Here is a 20,324-nt window from a genome sequence, read left to right on the forward strand (position 1 = left end):
TATCACATGTGCTACACATTATCGAAAGACATGACATTGTTGCTGTACTATACCTGGTCTATCTGCACTTAAAAATGCCTAGTCTGCCATTCCACTGGAAGTACCTGCAGTGTGAAATGGTAAGAATACAACATTATAACAGTAAACAGCAGTGTGACATGAGGTGGAGGCACTAACCAGGTAGCATTAACAGCAACAGTATAGAGGCACTCACCTGCCGATCCCTGATGTAGACTTGAAGTAGCTGGACCTGTGAATAATAATGCAGACAGATTACAAATGTTGTCTGAACTGCTCTGTCTGTAACACAGATGTACCAATGCATGTAATTATACTTATGTTTTTCATCCTCACCCTGTGTTGAAGTGTGTTCATGGCTCAACTCTTCTGCTGTAAATCCAACACAGCAATAGACGAATATGCATGCTACAGCAATATGCAGTGAATGTCATGATATACATCCCTGTAATGAAAATAAATACACGCATGTCAGTCCTGAAGCCTCCCCCCCAATCACTCCATCAAGGATGCATTGCTCCCCCTCTTGTTGTATGTAGTGAAGTCAGAAATACTATGATGTCATCAATGTTCAGTGGTGGTCTATGTGCCACTCTGTTGGCTTCACTTAAATTCATGTCCAGACAGCAATATCTACAGGCCTCACATAATCGAACACTACTATTACCAGTGGAAATTAAGGGGGTCTCGAGTTAAAACAGGCCCTATAAACAAAATGGGGTATTTTAGTGTATATAACTATACTGATATAGAGTTAAATTATGGACACTTCAATTTATTTAAAAAAGGCTTCAAGTTTATACCTAGCAGAAGGGGTAATTTAGCTAACACATTACTAGATATTAAACTGTTTGTTAGAAAAATGAATTTATAGACTATGTTCCAAGTGAACAAAGAGGTGAATAGTGACCCATTTAGAAAGAAAAGTACATTAAACCTACCACTAATACCTGAATTAAACAACTTTGAGACTATTACATGTAATGAGGTTAGGACATACTATAAAAGTACAAACAAATGGTACAGGAACAACTTAACGGAGGAAGAAAGGAAAATAATAGCCAGTTTAAGTGACAACAAGGATATACGGATAATGAAACCTGACAAAGGTGGTGGGATGGTAATTATGCAACAATGGGAATATTCGGCTAAGATGCTAGAAATACTTAATATAGGAAACCGATGCAATCAAGTGTCTAGACACTAGGTAAACATAGCATACCATAGGACAGACTTAATATTAAGAGTATAATCTGCTACAAGGAGCTATTGACAAGAAATGATTTGAATTTGTGAAAGTGTCTAAGCCGTACATACCAGGTATTTTTGGAATACCTAAAACACGAACTCATTGGACCCCCCTCCCCAATGAGACCTATTGTCACATCAGCAGGCTCAAAAACTGAGCCATTAGCCATATACGTGAACAAAAAATTGAAACCATTTTCAAGTTTTACTCTCACATTTCAATTGAATCATGGGACTTTCTGTCCAAAATGGGACAGATTGAGTACAACAGTGATTATTTGTTTATTACTATTAATGTTAGAGACCTTTTCATGGTGATACCACATAATCCAGGTTTGCAATGGATAGAAGAGATGTTGATAGAATTTGATTTTTTGAACCATACTGAATTCTGTTTGATATTAGAGAGTATAGAACTAGTGTTGAAGAACAACTATATGTATTTTCAGGGTGAATTGTACCACCAGGCAGATGGTTTTGCTATGGGTGGGCATGCGGACCCATTTTACCCAACATAGTATTATTATACTGGGAGAAAAATATGTCTTTGGAACACAGTACAAATACAGTATAAAAGCTTATTACCAACTCCTGGATGATATATATATATATTATTTGAAAAGGGTCCAGATGAGATATTGAAGGGTTTATGGAATACATTAGTAATACCACTGAATTTTTAGAATTTACATATGAGATATGGGACAAGGAGGTGCATTATCTTGATGTGACAATTATAAAAGTAAAACCAAAAACGGCAAGCAGCACTGTAAGCAGAGTCGTAGGACCAATAACTTTCCAATAAACGCAATTTAATAATGAAATACAATACACTAACACAATAAACTGAACACTTTCAGTAGGATCAGTATCCTACCTTCTTCAGATACCATACAGATAAATTAACAGGATTTTTAAATAATTAGAAAGCCACAATTAAACAATTAACCAAATGCCAGAATAACTCAACTTGTCCTTAAAGGTGCAGTGGATATCTTGGTGCTATGTACTACCATATGTAAACCAATATAAGCACACTTTTCTCAAATTTAATAAATAAAAAATGCTGCATGTTCTTGCCTAAAAAGTCAAACATAAAATCTATTAAATACAATTAATATAATTGTGTAAATATAATATAAATTTAGTATGGATGTCCAATGTTTTTCAAAAAGATGAATAAATAAATAAATAAATTTTACCCATTATTGACACACATTACCAGCTTAAACTTACAATTGAGTGCCATATACAAATCATAGACCTGACAACCCATATGTAGTATAATAAATAGGTGTCAATAATGGGTAAAATGTTTAGAGTACTAATTTTTGGTCGCCCCTGGTATGTGTCCTTATATGTGAAGATTTTTAACATACTTATTTATAGGTTTTAGATACATTTTATAACATATTATAATATATTATACAGTATTTTATACATACTGCATACAGATTTAAATTTATTTATTTATTTATTCATCTTTTTGAAAAACATTGGACATCTATACTAAATTTATATTATATTTACACAATTATATTAATTGTATTTAATATATTTTATGTTTGACTTTTTAGGCAAGAACATGCAGCATTTTTTATTTATCAAATTTGAGAAAAGTGTGCTTATATTGGTTTACATATGGTAGTACATAGCACCAAGATATCCACTGTACCTTTAAGGACAAGTTGAGTTATTCTGGCATTTGGTTAATTGTTTAATTGTGGCTTTCTAATGATTTAAAAACCCTGTTAATTGACCTGTATGGTATCTGAAGAAGGTAGGACACTGATCCTACCAAAAGTGCTCAGTTTATTGTGTTAGTGTATTGTATTTCATTATTAAATTGCATTTATTGGCAAGTTATCGATCCTACGACTCTGCTTACAGTGCTGCTTGCCGTTTTTGGTTTTACTAGTTTGTGACAATTATAAAAGACAATAGCAACAGGAGATTTATTTCAATGTTACACAGAAAGGAATGCTTCTCAAATTCATATTTTTATTATAGTAGTAATCAACTGCGGTGGTGGTGCTGCGGTAGTGTTGTCGCCTCACAGTAAGACTTTGTCCTGTTCGATTCTCAGCTAAAGCATCTTCTGTGTGGAGACATGCGTGAATGGGTGTAACTTCGTAGAAGGTTGTGCGTCAATGGGCTGGCAACTCGGTACATAAAAATCTACTGCCAATCATTAGTGGACCGGAGTTCCGCTGTGGCGACCCCTAACCGGGAAAAGCTGAAAGATACAACAACAACAAGTAATCATCCAGCAAGACAAAAACAGAACATTGTAAAAGGACAAATGATTCAGGCAGCCCATATGACATCAGAGGAAGATGACATGAGTACTGAATTAGATTACATTGAGGAATTATTTTGTGAAAGAGGCTACCCTAACAGCATTACTATGAAAGCTAAAGAAGAGGTTAGAAAGGAAGGGGAAGCAAGTACAAGCCCCTACTTAAAATGCAACAAGAAATCATGTGTAGAGACAAGAAATAGGTGATGAACTTGATAGTAACAAGAGAACAGAAGGTGAAGATTTTTGCATGATATTAAAATATGACCAGGACACTAAAAGGATAAAAAATATAATACAAAAAATTGGAGGATGTTTTCCACTATGCCTAGTAAACCAAAGGTGTTTTAAAAGCCTTTAAGATTTGGGTACAGAAAGAATCCTAACTTGAAAGATATTTTTGAGAAGGAGAAGAATGTGCAAGGAAACGGTAAACAAGGAACATACAAATGTGGGAAATGTCCCCAAGGAAACGGTAAACAAGGAACATACAAATGTGGGAAATGTCCCCAAGGAAACGGTAAACAAGGAACATACAAATGTGGGAAATGTCCCCAAGGAAACGGTAAACAAGGAACATACAAATGTGGGAAATGTCCCCAAGGAAACGGTAAACAAGGAACATACAAATGTGGGAAATGTCCCCAAGGAAACGGTAAACAAGGAACATACAAATGTGGGAGATGTCCCCAGCGCCCCTTTGTATGTAACTAAGACATTGTAACACTAAACAACCCAAAGACTGTTTTTTCCAAAGGTTTTTATAACTGTTACATGAAAGGAGTGATATATTTAGCACATTGTAAACAATGTGGGTCATACTATATAGGAAAAACAGGGCATACATTAAGACAGGGAATATACGAACACATGTACGAAATTAACAGAAAGAAAGATACTAATGCACTGTACAGACACATGGTAACATGCACTAGAGCGGATTTTAAGTTTTGGATTATAGAACAGGTTACACAAAGTGACAGAGGGTGGACTGGGAGACTAAATTCGAGTTGAGAGAACTAATATGGCAATTAAAATTGGATGCTTGTGTACCACCGGGGCTTAATGACCATGTTTCCTTATTACCAGCTTTAAAAATGAGAACAAACAAATATTGATGATTTTAACATTGACATTTCAAAACTGATGTTGTATACACTTACAAATATTGTAAGTTTACATACTTGTAGTTCTCAAACTGGTAACAGATTTTTTTATTATTACTACTTTTTAACATTTTGTATTTTTCAAGTTTTTTAGTTTTTAACTATGATGTATGCAATAACTAGTAAATCAATACTTAGTTTGCTAGAAATCTACATTTAAATGTTTTTCAAACACTGTGTAATAAAGATGTATTAACAGTGATGGTTTATATTAGGGAAGTGATGTAATTAGCTACAGCCAATAAGAAAGGTGTTGGGTCTTTAAATAGAATGTATTGATGAAATAGTATGATTCTGATAAAGTTTCCAGACAGGAAATGAAAGTGCTTAATCTTGGTGCCTTATTTTTGGAATAAACGGTCTATTTTTTGTGTGGCAGCATTTATTTACCCTTAGTATTATAACTGAAGTAAACTTGTGGTTATTGGTTATTTGTACGTCAGTGGTTCGACTTTATTTTGGTTACTGGCAGTGAGGCCAGAAATACTGTGATGTCATCAGGGGGTCAGTGGTGGTCCATGTGCCACTTTGTTGGCTTCACTTAAAATCATGTCCAGGCAGCAATATCTACAGGCCTCACAGGATTGGTTGTGTCCTCTAACTGCATTGGTCATGTTGGTGAGGTGCATCCAGATTTCACATCTCCAAACAGTATCACTTGAATGGCCTAGGAGTCTCCTGCCATGTCACTTATGATGTCATTTTCCTGGGGGAGAAGTTGTCACACCCAGGACAGCTGGCTATCTGAAAGACAGTGATGCTTACATGATAATATTCATGTTTGAGCCCATTTATGCATTTCATTCTGTGAACAGCATATGTCAACATAAACATTATGCATTCCAGTGCATTGAAAATGTCTGTATAACACTGTGTGTGATGAATACAATGTGACTTATTACTAGTAATAACAATACCTTCATACATAACATTGGTAAAATCAGCATAACATGTAATATATTTACAGTTTGTGAGTGGGATTATAACCCCTGACAATACATATAGATCTATGGAGGTCTAAAGCCAACAACACTGTGCCACATGATCCTGCTTGTATATCACATTCAAATACTACAAGAAATAATCTGAAAAATAAACACGAGTAAATCTCAGGATCCATAGGCAGGACACATACAGTACAAATACATATTATACCATGACCCCCCCAAAACATGCACGCTGATTGGCCAGCGTGCACATTGTAAATCGAGTTATACTAATGGAAAAAGGTCCGGTCGCCCGGACTTTTTTCCATTAGTATAACTCTACTTTTAAAACACTGTCTCACTATGTTAAATGGGTTTAACATAGCGAGACAGCTTTAAAATAAGCAACGGAGATCTCTGTTGCTTATTTTAAAGCTGTCTCGCTATGCTAAACCCATTTAACATAGCGAGACAGGTTTTAAAAAAAAAAAAAAAGCAATGGAGAAAGCAAGATCTCAGTTGCTTTTTTACTGTTTCGCTATGTTAAATGGGTTTAACATAGCGAGACAGTTTTAAAATAAGCAACGGACATCTCCGTTGCTTATTTTAAAACTGTCTCGCTATGTTAAACCCATTTAACATAGCAAAAACAGTAAAAAAAAGCAATGGAGATCTTGCTTTCTCCGTTGCCCACAGCTCTGATGTACTGTGCAGGCGCGCAGTACATCAGAACTGCCACGGATGCCAGACATCTGCGGAAGGGCAGTAAACAGGCATTATACTATGCCATTATTTAAGAAAAGTAATAGTTTCTTTTCTTAAATAATGTCATGGTATAATAGCAATAACCCACTCCTGGGTGTGGGTAATGCTGTATTTACCCACGGTTGGCTTTGTTTGGTCCCTCGGGCTTTGCCCTCGGGACCAAACCACGCCAACCGTGGGTAAATCCAGCATTACCCACACCCAGGCGTGGGTTATTGCTATAGCATATTGAGACATTTCAGATAATACTTTTGTAAAGAATCATCATTGAAGACATGTCTATAACAGCTACAGCACATGTTTATAACACTTTTACTAGGAGACATGAAATAAGAACTATCCATAATATCAACATCACATACTAAGTACAGATAATGTCAGAATCCATAGCTTTCAGTAGTTACTCCACAGAGTGGAAGGAATTACCGGTAAGAACTGTGGATGATCCTTAAGTCATCCTTCATATACTGTTAACAATTGCATTTTAAGTCTGTCTATACAACGAAATATGGGACTGAGATAAATTATTTAGAAGTACAACACCTGTATGCATAAAGTTCAAGACATCAGCCCAGCAACTTATGACAACCTCTGTTAAAATTACCATTTTTGAGTAAATATGAATTTAAACATGTACCTTTTGAAATGAGTGCCTTGAACAGAAATACTAATCACCACAACAGAAATTCTACCAATTGCCAATGTATTTTTCACTCCGAATCCCAGAATCAAACTGCATTTTGTGTGCAATGAACTTTAAGTACCATTTGTACTCTATGTAATTAATGAGGTTAATTAAAATTCAAGTTTTTGGAATCCCATTCATGTACATCTGCATAAATTGCCGTTATGTAACAAAGCACCCAATATTTATTGATAAACGGTACCATGTGTGGCACATGCCCATTATCTTATGAAATGACATCAACGCCACTTTCAAATACTGATTTTGATACATTTACTGAAAAGACCTTTGCTAACTACAGACTGAGTAGTACCTCAGTGAGCATTTCTGTGTTTTTGTGTTTTTCAGATTTCTTCTACTCGAGGATCATGATGGCTATTTTGAGGAGGCTGAAATGTATACATGCAGCCAACTGGATCAATGAGGCGATGACCCAGATGTTGACTGTGTATACTGGATTGCAGCAGAGGATGAAAGTCAGACCCAGGAATTTTTGGTATGCTCAATGTGATGAACCGGATCATGAGGGAACATCGATGGAGGATGGGGATCTACTGGACTGGACTGCAGGTTTGTCATGACTATGATGACCTGCATTGGAGGGACATGGAGGAGTTTCAAAGGAGGGTCACCAAGGTGCAGAGGCAGCCCATAGATCCCTACAGTAAGTATCAATATTCTATGCATACCTGAGCATTGCTATGGATTTTACATATATATCTCTGTATCTTATATATATCATATAGATGTTTTCATAACCATGTATTAGCATCTGTAATAATTAGCTTGTAAGGATAATTAAGTGTACTTGGTAAATACTGTCCTCTTAACTATGAATTTGATACCCATGCTGTCATTTTATGTAATAACATGTATAATATCCATAAGTATGTCCTTTGTAGATGTAAATATGTTCTTGTGCATCACAGATGCCTATAGTGTCTAGGTTTGGGATGACTGCATATTTCATAGTTTTTCCATTATAGGTTCATAAGTTCATAGGTTCATACTAGGCTATCTGCCCTAGGGCATTTATAAGCCTAGCCAGAGTTGTGTGGCTTTCACCACCCCTTAGGTTGAAGAATACTATACCCATTAGTTTGCCGTGCCTCTGTCCAGCAGTGATACAGAGATGATCCCCGGGGTAAACCTACGATCTCCCATCCACTGGTCAAGATTCCTCTTGAACAGAGCCAGCAAGGTGCTCTGTCTCACATGGACCGGGATTTTGTTCCACAGCATAGGGAGTCTCTGGGTGATGAATTTGTCCCTCCAGCACGTCCTATTTATATCCGTGTTGAGGTTTAAGTCTCTTGCTATTGTGGCTCTGGTGGATTTGGATTTTTTGAGGTGGAGCAGTCCCACTGTATCCCCTATTGCACTGTTACACATTGAAATACAAACATGTGTACAACTTCCTTACATCATTCCTCCTAAACAATTGCACAGACGTTTATTTAATTTAAAAAGTAATGCCTGTCTAGTGGTTTACACACATATTTTTAGTTATGTGTTGATAGCTATTTCTTTAATATCAAAGATCCAAAAATTGTATGCATTTTCCGTATTCTTCCATTTACTGCAGGATTTCTAAGAAGTACCTGTATTGCCTGTTTTCCATCATGAAACCCTTGGTGACTGTTAGCTTAGCCTGTATAGCGACTGGCCAGCATATCTAAATTTTGGCATGTTGTGGGTTCTAAACCACAAAGGATAAAGAGATATCTGTATCTGTTACCTTGGTTAACTTCACCCATAGCAATTTTTGGAAGAACCATATTGCAATACTTTATATTAATGTTTATGTTGTGCATGGTAACAACTTCCAATTTCTGTGAATATGGCCATAATCCATAATGCTCTGATAAAATCAGCCATTGAACAACAGCAGTATCTGTTTGTTTAAGTATAGCATGTGCTGACTGTTACCTGAGCTTGTGAGGAAACAGGCCAGAATGTCTACAGTTTGGTGTGCTGTGTGTTCAAATCTAGAAAAATAACACCTACATCTGAAATAGTTATCTTCCTTTAATATACCCATAGCATTTATTTATAGAAGTATATTACACTTATTGATATTAATGTATATTGTGAGAGGAGTAGTTGTGAATAATTCCATTATTTGTTGAATTCCTGTCTATAATCTGTAACATTCTGTTAACATCAGCTGTCTAACTGCAGGGGCAGTGTGTTATGTGTTATGTCCCATCAACTCGAGTGCGAGTCTTGGTGACTTAATAGACTAAAGAATTAAAAAAGATTCGGTTTTGTACTAGTCTGATAAAATCCTCCAACATCTGACCCACCGTTGCTGTGATTGTATCAATCCATCTCATTGGCAGTCTTCCTCTACACCTTATAACCTCAGTCTTTCCAATCATAATGTCCTTTTCTAGTGATCATTCTCTTCAAACCGTGTGAACAAAGTATGACAAATGAGGTTCATCATTTGTGTTTTGAGTGACATTTCCAGTTAAATTTCCTCTATGATTGACTTTTGGGTTCACTGTCCATGGTACAAGCAGGATTCTTCTCCAGCACCACATTTTGAATGAGTAAATCTTCATTTGATCTTGTTTCTGGATCATACAGCTTTTGCAACCATAGTTGACAACCAAGAATACGAGGCTCTGAACTAGTCTTATCTTCATTTGCAGTCTAATGTCCTTACATTTGAATATTTTATCTAGAGACTTCATAGCCATCTTGCTCAACACCAAACGAAGTAATATTTCTTCAGTGCTAGTTGAATCAGTGGTCACAAGGGCACCCAAAAAGTTTGTACTCAAAACCATCTCAATTTCTTCTGCATTGAGCTAAATGTTATCATGCTATCAGTTGGTATATTCTTGGTCTTCTTCATGCTCATGTCTAGTCCCATTCTTTGACTTTCTTCTCTGACTTTGCTCATCAGATGTTCCATATCTGACTTTGTTTCAGTCAGCAGTGTTGTGTCATCAGCATACATCAGATTGTTTATCATTCTTCCACCTACATGTTTTCCAATGTTATCCTCCTCTAGAATAGCCCTTTGAAATATGGCTTTGGTGTACAGACTGAACAAATATGGTGACAAGATGCATCCCTGTCGTACACCTTTTCGAACTGAAAATCAACTTGTGTTTCCATATTCCATTCGAACCATAGCTACTTGGCCATCATAAAGATTTTTTTATTAACTGTACAATGTGTTTCAATATTCCCATTTGCAACAGAGTGTGCATAGTTTTTCATGACTGACACAGTGAAATGCCTTGCTGTAGTCAATAAAGCAAAAATAAATAGGTTTCTGATATTCCTTAGTCTTTTCTAGTATCCATTGAGCATCAGCAATGATATCACTTGTCCCTATTCCTTTCTTGAATCCTGCTTGAGATTCTGGCAATTCTCTGTCTACATATGAATGCAAGGGCCACTGGATTATCTTTAGCAAGATTTTGCCTGCATGAGAAAGTAGAGTGATTTTTGAGTAGTGGCCGCATTCCTTTGTATCTTATTTATTATAAATTGGTACAAAAATAGATGTTTTCCAGTCTGTTAGACACTTTCTTTCTTTCTTTCTTTCCAAACTCATTGACACAATTTGGTCAGCTCAACAATGGCTCCATCAGATCCCTTAATAAGTTCTATTGGTATTTCATCTATACCAGAAGCGTTGTTGTTTAACAGGGCATCAATTGCTGCAATAACCTCTTCCTTCAACATCTCTGGCTGTTCTGCCATTAGGTTTTCATCTTTATATTCCTTGACCTCTTCATTTGAATAGAAATTCTTGATATAACTCCTCCATCATTCTTTAATTCTCTCAGGCTCATTCAGTAGCTTTTCCTCAGCACCTTTGCACATTCCCATCTTTTTGATCACTGGAAGGGTAGTCTGGCTTTCCCCTGTACATGCTCTGATTCGATCTGCTGGCAAATTGTGCTGAAATATTGTTCTTTGCTCCTTCTGATTTCTCATTGAAATAACTGATTCAAACATATCATAATTTTTCTGTCTCCAGATATTTTGGCTTTTCTTCTTTTTTCTGCTATCTTTTTACCTTCTTCAGATATCCAGAGTTGCTTCTTCTTTTTGACTTGCTTTGAAAGTGTTCTCATGGCTTCTTCTGTTATTGTTGTCTTTAGGTCAAACCAAAGCTCTTCGGAGACTTTATCTTCCATGTTTAGTACTTTAAATTGGTTAAGTCTTCTCCAGTATTCCTCAGGAATGTTATCTAAATCACAATCCACCTAGCTGTCTGATTAATTATTTTCTTTCATAACTTCACTTTGATTTTATAAACCAAAAGTTTACGATCGGTGCTGCAGTCTGATCCTGGTCTTGTTCTAGTTGTCACTACTGCTGACTTCCATCTTTGGTTGACACATATATAATCTAGCTGATTAAGGTAAAACCTGTTTGATGGTGTCTACGTGTAAAGTCGACACTTATGATGTCGAAAGAGTGTATTCATGATTGCCAGACTGTTGGCTATGCAGAATTTGATGAATCTGTTGCCTGCCTGCATGAAACACAGGAGGGAAGAATAATATTAGCTATTGACTTAAATTTACTAGAAACAGACTGGAATAATATTGATTCAACAACATTAGTAAAGAAATTGTTCACAATGTATATTCAAGAACAACAATTGCTTCAGATTGTAAAAAAAAACTACCAGGGGACGGAACATACTAGACATTGTTTGTGTTGCTAAAGAAATTACTATTACTTCAAGTCAAGTTTTACCACTGTTGATGTGTAGTGATCATGGGGTTATAAAGGTTAATGTGTTGCTAGATAATTCTGCTAAACTGAAATCTAAACTAATGCACAGAAGGTTAATTTCAGATTATATGGAAGTACAACAGTCACTATGTAAAACTGATTGGAGTGAGGTGTTCAGTGGAAAAACTGCAGATGGAATGTGGAAGGTTTTGAAAGAGAAATTGTTTGAGTTCAAAAAATCCCCCCAAAATGTTTAATATCAGGATATAGGCATATAACATCAAGGGGATATATTTCCATAAGCACATGATATCTCATTAAGGTTGCTGTTGTTGTGTCTTTCGGCTTTTCCCGGTTAGGGGTCGCCACAGCGGAACTCCGGTCCGCTATTGATTGGCAGTAGATTTTTATGTGCCGAGTTGCCAGCTCTGATGCACAAACCTTCAACGAAGGTATGCCCATTCATGCATGTCTCCACACAGAAGACGCTTTAGCTGAGAATCGAACAGGACCACGTCTTACTGTGAGGTGACAATGCTACAGCAGCACCACCACTAAGGTGAGAGATAAAAATATAAGAAATAGAAGAGAGAGATCAAACTACAACTTTGAAAACTGAAATAAACAAACTGGACAAACATATTAAGCATGGTGTGAGACAAGATCAAGAAAAATTTGAAGAAATGTTATATAATGATATTAAGCATAATAGGAAACCTTTTTATAGATACATAAGATGTGGAAGGAGTAAAGACACACAAACTGATAAACCGTGTGCAGATTCAAAAATTTATTCTCAGACACAAAAGATTATAGATATATTTACAAAATCTTATGCAAAACAGTTTGGCTCTACAAAAGGGGTGGTAAGTTATCCTAATAACATCTAGGTAGCCCCAGATACTGGAATCAAATTAGATTATATTGAAAAAGAACTGCACAAACTGGATCCAAACAAAGCATAAGGAGGAGATGGAATTAGTAACAATGAACTGAGAAAACTTCAGCAAGAACTTACAATACCATTACCATTGGGGGTCTGAATGGAGAGATGAAAAAGTCAGCAAGCAAAGGAGAGTAGTAGTGTTGAAACTGAATTCATCCTCAAGTCTTGGTGAGTACCTTCATGAGATGGAGCATGTTTTCTACAAAATCTTACCAAGGTGACACTGATGTATAGACTATATTTATATAGCATATATCATGGATAAAAGTAGGTCAAAAATTTAAAAAGACAGCTGGGTGCACAAGACTCAGGATAAAAAAGTGCGCAATCCTGGTAAGTGCACTGGTGCCAGGACTGGAAAAAATGACAGTGTAGAATCTTCAAAATATGGAAACATTCCTACAATGAGGCTATGCCAGGCCCGGGGGGGGGGGCTAGGATGGCCTCCCTGTTGTAGAAGGAAGTAGCAGTCCAAAAAAATCACAAAAACTGATAGGCCAAAGAAGAGCCATAAAGACGATAGAGTGGACTATTGAGGATAAGAAAGAAATTGTGTATTGTTACTATTTTTCAAAAAGCCCAGAATTTCCAGACACAAGATATACAAAAAGATTAAGACAGAAATTAAAAACTGTCAGGAGCTTCAAGTAAAAATTTGTGGTCATTAATACAACAGATTTTTGAAATACAGTATATAGACCAAGAAACTTTGGTCTGTTTGGAAAAAGAAGCATCTGAGGAAGTGCGAAAATATAAACAACAAAACCTAGATATTTTTAAAAAGTATAAAAAAGAAATATGGACATGGGAAAGAAACAGAGATTTGATATGGTGCAATGTTTATGCAAAGGCAAAAGCCAAATTATCAACATAAAGAAGGCAGCCCCAAAGATATTCGAAGAGAAATATAGGCAAAGGCATCCAGACATGAAAAATTTCACAGTAAAAAAAAATAATATCACAAAGAAAGAATGTAGAAAAGCAGATTAGTAAAGTAGAAGTTAAAAAAAAATAGAAGTTGAAGTTATGGAGTGCCTGTAAAGTGAACAATTTGATGCAGAAAGTCTAACACAGGTTACATCACAGAATGATGGAACGAGTCCCCAAAGAAAGGAGAAACAGGAAGATCAGGAGACATCTGAAGAAGAAATATGGACATGGGAAAGAAAAAGAGAGTTAATTTGGTAAAATATCTATGCAAAGGAGAAGGCAAAACTAATCAATACAAAAAGAGCAGCACTAAAGATATTTGAAAAGAAATACAGACAAAGAAATCCAGACATGGAAAGCTTTACAATACAAAAAATAAGAAGACAAAGAGGAAAAGTAGAAAAGGAGATCAGTAATGGAGGAGTTAAAGAAATAGAAACTGAGGTTATGGAGTACCTGCAAAGTGAAGGATTCAGTGTAGAAAATCTAATTCAGAAAGCACCACAAAAGGATAGAGCAATGGAACTCCAAATTAAGGGGAAACCAGTGGAACGGGTAGCAATTGGGCAGGTGCCACATGAAGATATTTTGGAACCTTCTACAGGAAATGGGTATAAACATTCACTTGAAGCTGGATGGCAAGTGAAGGAACAGGAAACTGTGGAATCTCTGACACAGTTAATGTTGAGGAGTGATAGACCAGTGAGTTCTCATATGACAGAGCAACGGATGTCACATGATGAAATTGAAGATAATGTGCCTCAGAAAGATGCAATAATTACTAGAAATTGGAAATCTAATTCCTCTCCATCAATACAAGAATTTAAAAATATTCTTAATGACGTTTGTTGTTTGGAAAAACTGACCATTGGGAATAGATGTTCAAAGAATACTTCTACACACTACAGTTGGAATAAAATATATGATTTGTTACAAAAGTAGTTCAATATTACAGTAAATATTTTATATATAAATATCTTAATTGTATTAAGATCTATGGTGAACATTTTTGTATATAGTTATTTATTTATTTTTTTGTGTATATGATTAATTTTATTTGAACTTAAAAAAAGTTAAATCATTTAAGTTTATTGTATATTAAAATATTTCAAATACAATTATTTTAGAAAAAAAAGAAAGATGCAATAAAGCTTTCTATAGAATGCCCACAGGAAATGGAAAACAAAAAAGGTGCCCTCAGTTTAGAAGAAAATGAGCTAAGAGAAGAGTTGCCTGACTTTATAGAGATAGATAGCTATATTAAGATCAATGAAAGAAATAGATTGCAGAAGGTCAATAAAACCCAAAAAGTCAGAAGTTTGATAAAACAAATGAACACAATAATTAGGACTGTCCATAGAGATCCATGTGATAAAACAGAAGTAAACAGGATATATTACTGTGCAGGTAAATTAATAACCAATAAAGTTCTACCACAAGAACACAAGGTAGTGAGGGAGAAAAAGGGGAGAAATTGAATACTATCATGGAATTATCAATTAGAGAAAACTATAAAGCAACTAAGACAAGAAGTGTCACTGTTAGAAGAGTATAGAAGAGGGGATAGATCAACAGAAATACTTAGAAAGATAGACGTGATAAAAGCAATGCTCAGCATTAGAACAGATCAGGATCTATCATGCACTACCGCAAATAACAAGCTGAAAATCTCAGCACAGGTGGAAAAAAATAAAAGATATGCAGATAAATATAAAGGAAAAGTACAAAATAAGCAATTTATTGATGACCCAAACAAGTTTTATAGAGAACTGGGAAACAAGGTAAAAGGAATCAAAAGACCACCCAAAAAAAGAAGAAATAGATACATTTTGTAGAAGTATCTATGAAGATCCTGTGGAATATAAAGATGCTAAATGGATAGAAGAAGTAAAAGAAAGAATAAGAGGTTTAAAGGTACAGGATATGAAATAGGATGAAGTAACAGCCAGACAGATTGAAACAAACTTAAGAAATCCTCAAATTGGAAAACACCAGGCCCAGATGCAGTACCTAACATCTGGTTAAAATTATTAACTTCTTTGCATGAAGATTTAGCCAAGCTCCCCGAAAAATTATAGACCAATAACTTGCCTACTGACTGTGTATAAACTATACACTGGAATTGATGCCGACAGAGTCTATAGTCATTTAGAAGAAAATTCAATTATGGCAATAGAACAAAAGGGCAATAAAAGAAAGTCATATGGAACAAAGGATCATTTGCTGTTAAAAATGTAATAGTGTTGAACTGTAAAAAGGGGAAGAATTTAAGTATGGCATGGACTTGACTACAAAACGCATTTGATAGTATCCCACATTCATGGATAAAAAAGTGCTAAAAAAGTATAGGATACACCCTACACTGATCAAATACACGACAGTGACCATGAAACAGTGGCAGACTACTTTGCAAGTAAGCCATGATAAAAGCGCTCATTAAACTGGAATTCTAACATTTAATAGCCTGCTGAGTAACCTGTTTTGGTTTCACTTGTTTTTTTGTGTTTTTCGCTGAAGCCATGATAAAGGACAAATTATTATTCCAGGGATAAAAGTTCAAAGGGGGATATTCCAGGGCAAGTCTCTGTCACCGCTGCTATTCTGCCTTGCCCTTAACCCATTAAGTTGCCTACTTAACAGCTTAGGCCATGACTATACTTTGGCTCCTTGAAAACAGCAAAGTGTAAAGACTTGTCATCTTCTCTTTGTCGATGATTTGAAACTGTGTAGCTCATCAGCTAAGGAACTGAAAGTACAACTGCAAGTTATCAGAACTTTTTCAGATGATATAAGAATGTCATTTGGTCTTGATAAATGTGCAAAGGCAACTTTTAAATCAGGAAAACTGCAGCACCAAGAAAACATCAGTTTGGGAAAAGAATGTGATATAAAAGAACTTGAGCAAGAGGGAGTGTATAAATATTTAGGAACTGATGAAGGATCAACAATAAAACATGAAAAAATGCAAATAAAACTTAGTACTCTGAAAACAGCATTGACATCTAAGAACAAAATCCAAGCTATAAACCAATCTGCTCTTCCTGTCCTCATACAGTTCTGGAGTGATTGACTGGCCCCAAAACATGTTGGATAAATTAGATAGGAAAACAAGAAGGGTGCTTCATGCTCACCAAATGATTTATAAAAAGCAGTGTATACCAATATTATTTATTCCCCCATTCTGAAGGAGGGATTGGCCTCCTTGAAATTGATTACATGCACAGATCTGCAATCATGGGACTCCACACATATCTGCTGACCTCACAAGACTCAAATGTAGTAAATGTTTTGAAACATGAGGAGAATAAATCTAAGATGACTTTCCTGCTTAGGCTAGCAGAAGCATATCGGCGTCAACCAGGAATAGAAATCAAACCACAACTGGATAATAACCAGGCATCAATTGAAGGTGCCAAAAAAAAAAACAAAATAAAGAATATAAGGTGAAGGACCAGACGAGAAGGCAAGAAATGTGGAAATTGCATAAATATAGCTGCAAGTATAGGAAACGTCTGGAAGAACCTCATGTTGATCAAGAACGAATGCAGGAATGGTTAAGGAGAGGCAAATTCAAACCAAGAGATGGAAGGTTAATATTGGCGGCACAAGATAGTGGGCTATGTACACATTGGTTTATAAAAGTCCATTGAGCATGTGGGAGAAACAGACAAATGTAGGTTTTGTAAAACAGAACTGGAAACAGTTGCACACCTCATTGCTGGTTGCGACATACTAATGGCAGAAGGACTATATACTGAAAGGCATAATAATGTGACAAGACTGTTGTACTGGGGATTGTGCAAACATTATGTTACTGAAGTGGCTGAAAAACACTGGAAACATAAGTCACAAAGCATCATAGAAAATGATGATGTCTACATCACATGGGATCATCCATTACCAACAGTTCAAAAGATAGATGCTAGAAAACCAGATATGGTGGTCCAAGAAAAGAAGACAAAAGAAGCATTGATCATTTAATCTCCACACCCAGTGACTACAGAGTCCTGCATACAGAGATACACAAACTCATAAAATATCAGGATTTGCAAGCAGAAACAAGAGCAATGTGGAAGAAAGGTACCCAAATAGTCCTAATAGCAGTAGGAGCAACAGGTCTTATAAAAAAGAGTCTGCAATCATATTTAGATATACTATCAATACATGTAACTCCGTACGAATTTCAGAAGGAGTCATCACTGGGCACATTGTGGGTTCTGCAAAGCGCACTTTTGGATGACATCAAAGAGTGAAACAATACTAATTTCATGAACTTTAATTGTACTCTGACTGAGGAATGGGGTCCATTCCTGTCATCGTATTAGAAACAAAAATGATTTTGGGAAATTAAAAAAGGAGATACCATCATATCTATTATTCACTAGGTCATATAAATATGGGGAGATTCCTCAAGATTGGATGCATGTGCTTACTAAACCAGTCTTTCAGGGAAAGGGGAGTAGGACAAACCCAGAGTCGTACAGACCCTTAAGTCTACTTTCATGTTGTAGAAAAATAATGGAAAATGTAATATTGGATAAGTTATTGTCAGAACTGGATATGTTAGGACTTGAAACCATATATCAGCATGCATATGTTGAAAATAGATCTATTACCACCTGTAACATGATGTTCTATAACAATATAATGACAGCTATGAAAGAAAAATTGTACTGTGATATAATTTGTATAGATTTAACTTCAACATTTGACAGGGTCATACAGATAACATTGATCAATAAATTAGTACAACTAAGTATTGATGTACTCTTGATAAGAGGGATGGCTGCATGGCTTACAAGAAGGACATGACAAGTATCATACAGCAACTGGACAAGTGAAAATCTTGGTTACAGCCAGGGTGTCCCACAGGGCTCTGTCCTAGGCCCTTACTTGTTTAGACTCTATCTTTCAAACCTTACTTTTTCACCTGAGGTGTTCTATGGTTTATATGCAGACAACCTGAAATTGGGTAAACTGATTACATGTATTATAGATAAGACATGTCTGCAAAATAACTTGACTAAATTGACCATTTGGGCGCAGGTGAATAATATGCTAATAAATACATCAAAAACTAAGCATGTGAGATTTTGGAGACATAAATTGAAAGGTGACTATTTAATACAGCACACAGTAATTGAAACTGTAGACTCATTTAAGGATCTGGGTATATGGGTAGAGTCAGCTATGAGCTTTTCTAATTATATCAACCAATTGGTTAATGATAGTTATAGAACTATAGGGTGTATAAAAAGATTTATAAAGTCTAGGGATTCAGAAATGATGAGGTCATTGTTTGTTAGTTACATTAGACCCAAACTTGAGTATGGAATAACAATATGGAAACCCTATAAGAAAACAAGCATGAATAAACTGGAAAGAGTACAGCAGAAACATACCAAGGGCATCCATGGATGTGAAAATTTAAGTTATTATGAAAGTCTAAAATATCTGGACTTGTAGAGTGTCTCTTACAAATATGTAAGAGGAGATCTCATTCAGGTGTATATACGACATTTAGAGACAACTACCTCTGGGAATGTTTGGGATTATCAAAAAGTACTAGAAAATCATCAGACAACAACAACAATCTGGAAGAACCTTATGTTGATCAGGAATGAATGCAGGAATGGTTAAGGAGAGGCAAATTCAAACCAAGAAGTGAATGGTTAATATTGGCAGCCCAAGATAGTGAGCCATGTACACGTTGGTTTACAAAGTCCATTGAACATGTGGGAGAAACAGACAAATGCAAGTTTTGTAAAAAATTGGAAACAGTTGCACACCTTGTTGCAGGTTGTGACTAACGGGTCTATATTAAATTAGCGAATGCTTAAAAAAGCGAATGCTGATTTATCGACCCCATGTAAGTGAAAGCTTACAATCCCAAACACTCGGAATAGTAATTTTTTTCCCAGGGAAAAAAATCGCTGTTCCACAAAAAAAAAATAAAAATAAAAATAAAAACTTCAAAACATTACATAAAGTGATGGGCTTCACCTCCCCACACACCCCTAGTTAAATATACCAACTCCGAGATCACACTACAGTGAGGAAAATGGCAAAGTAACAGAGGCGGCCAAGTGATTTCTTTCCCAGAGAAAGAAATCACTTATATGCAGTTTCGCTATTTTGCTGTTTCATGCTTTCAAGTTCGATCAAGACGCATGCATTGCATCTTCGATTATATAATAGGAACCACGACATAATAATGGCAGAAGGACTGTATACTGAAAGGCATAATCATGTGGCAAGATTGTTCCACTGGGGATTGTGCAAATATTATGGTACTGAAGTGGCTGAAAAACACTGAAAACATGAGCCAAAAAGCATCATAGAAAATGATGAAGTTTATACCACATGGGACCAGCCATTACCAACAGTTCAAAAGATAGATGCTAGAAAACTGGATATAATGGTTCAAGAGAAGAAGACAAGAGTAGCATTGATCATTGAAATTGCCACACCCAGTGACTACAGTGTCTTGCATACAGAGAGACACAAAGTCATAAAATATCAGGATCTGCAGGCAGAAATGAGAGCCATGTGGAAGAAAGATACCCAGACAGTTCCAATAGTAGTAGGAGCAACAGGTCTTATAAAAAGTATCTACAATCGTATTTAGATA

This window comes from Protopterus annectens, chromosome 1.part2 (genome assembly GCF_019279795.1).
Source record: "Protopterus annectens isolate FY-2018-M chromosome 1.part2, PAN1.0, whole genome shotgun sequence".
Classification (NCBI taxonomy): Eukaryota; Metazoa; Chordata; order Ceratodontiformes; family Protopteridae; genus Protopterus; species Protopterus annectens.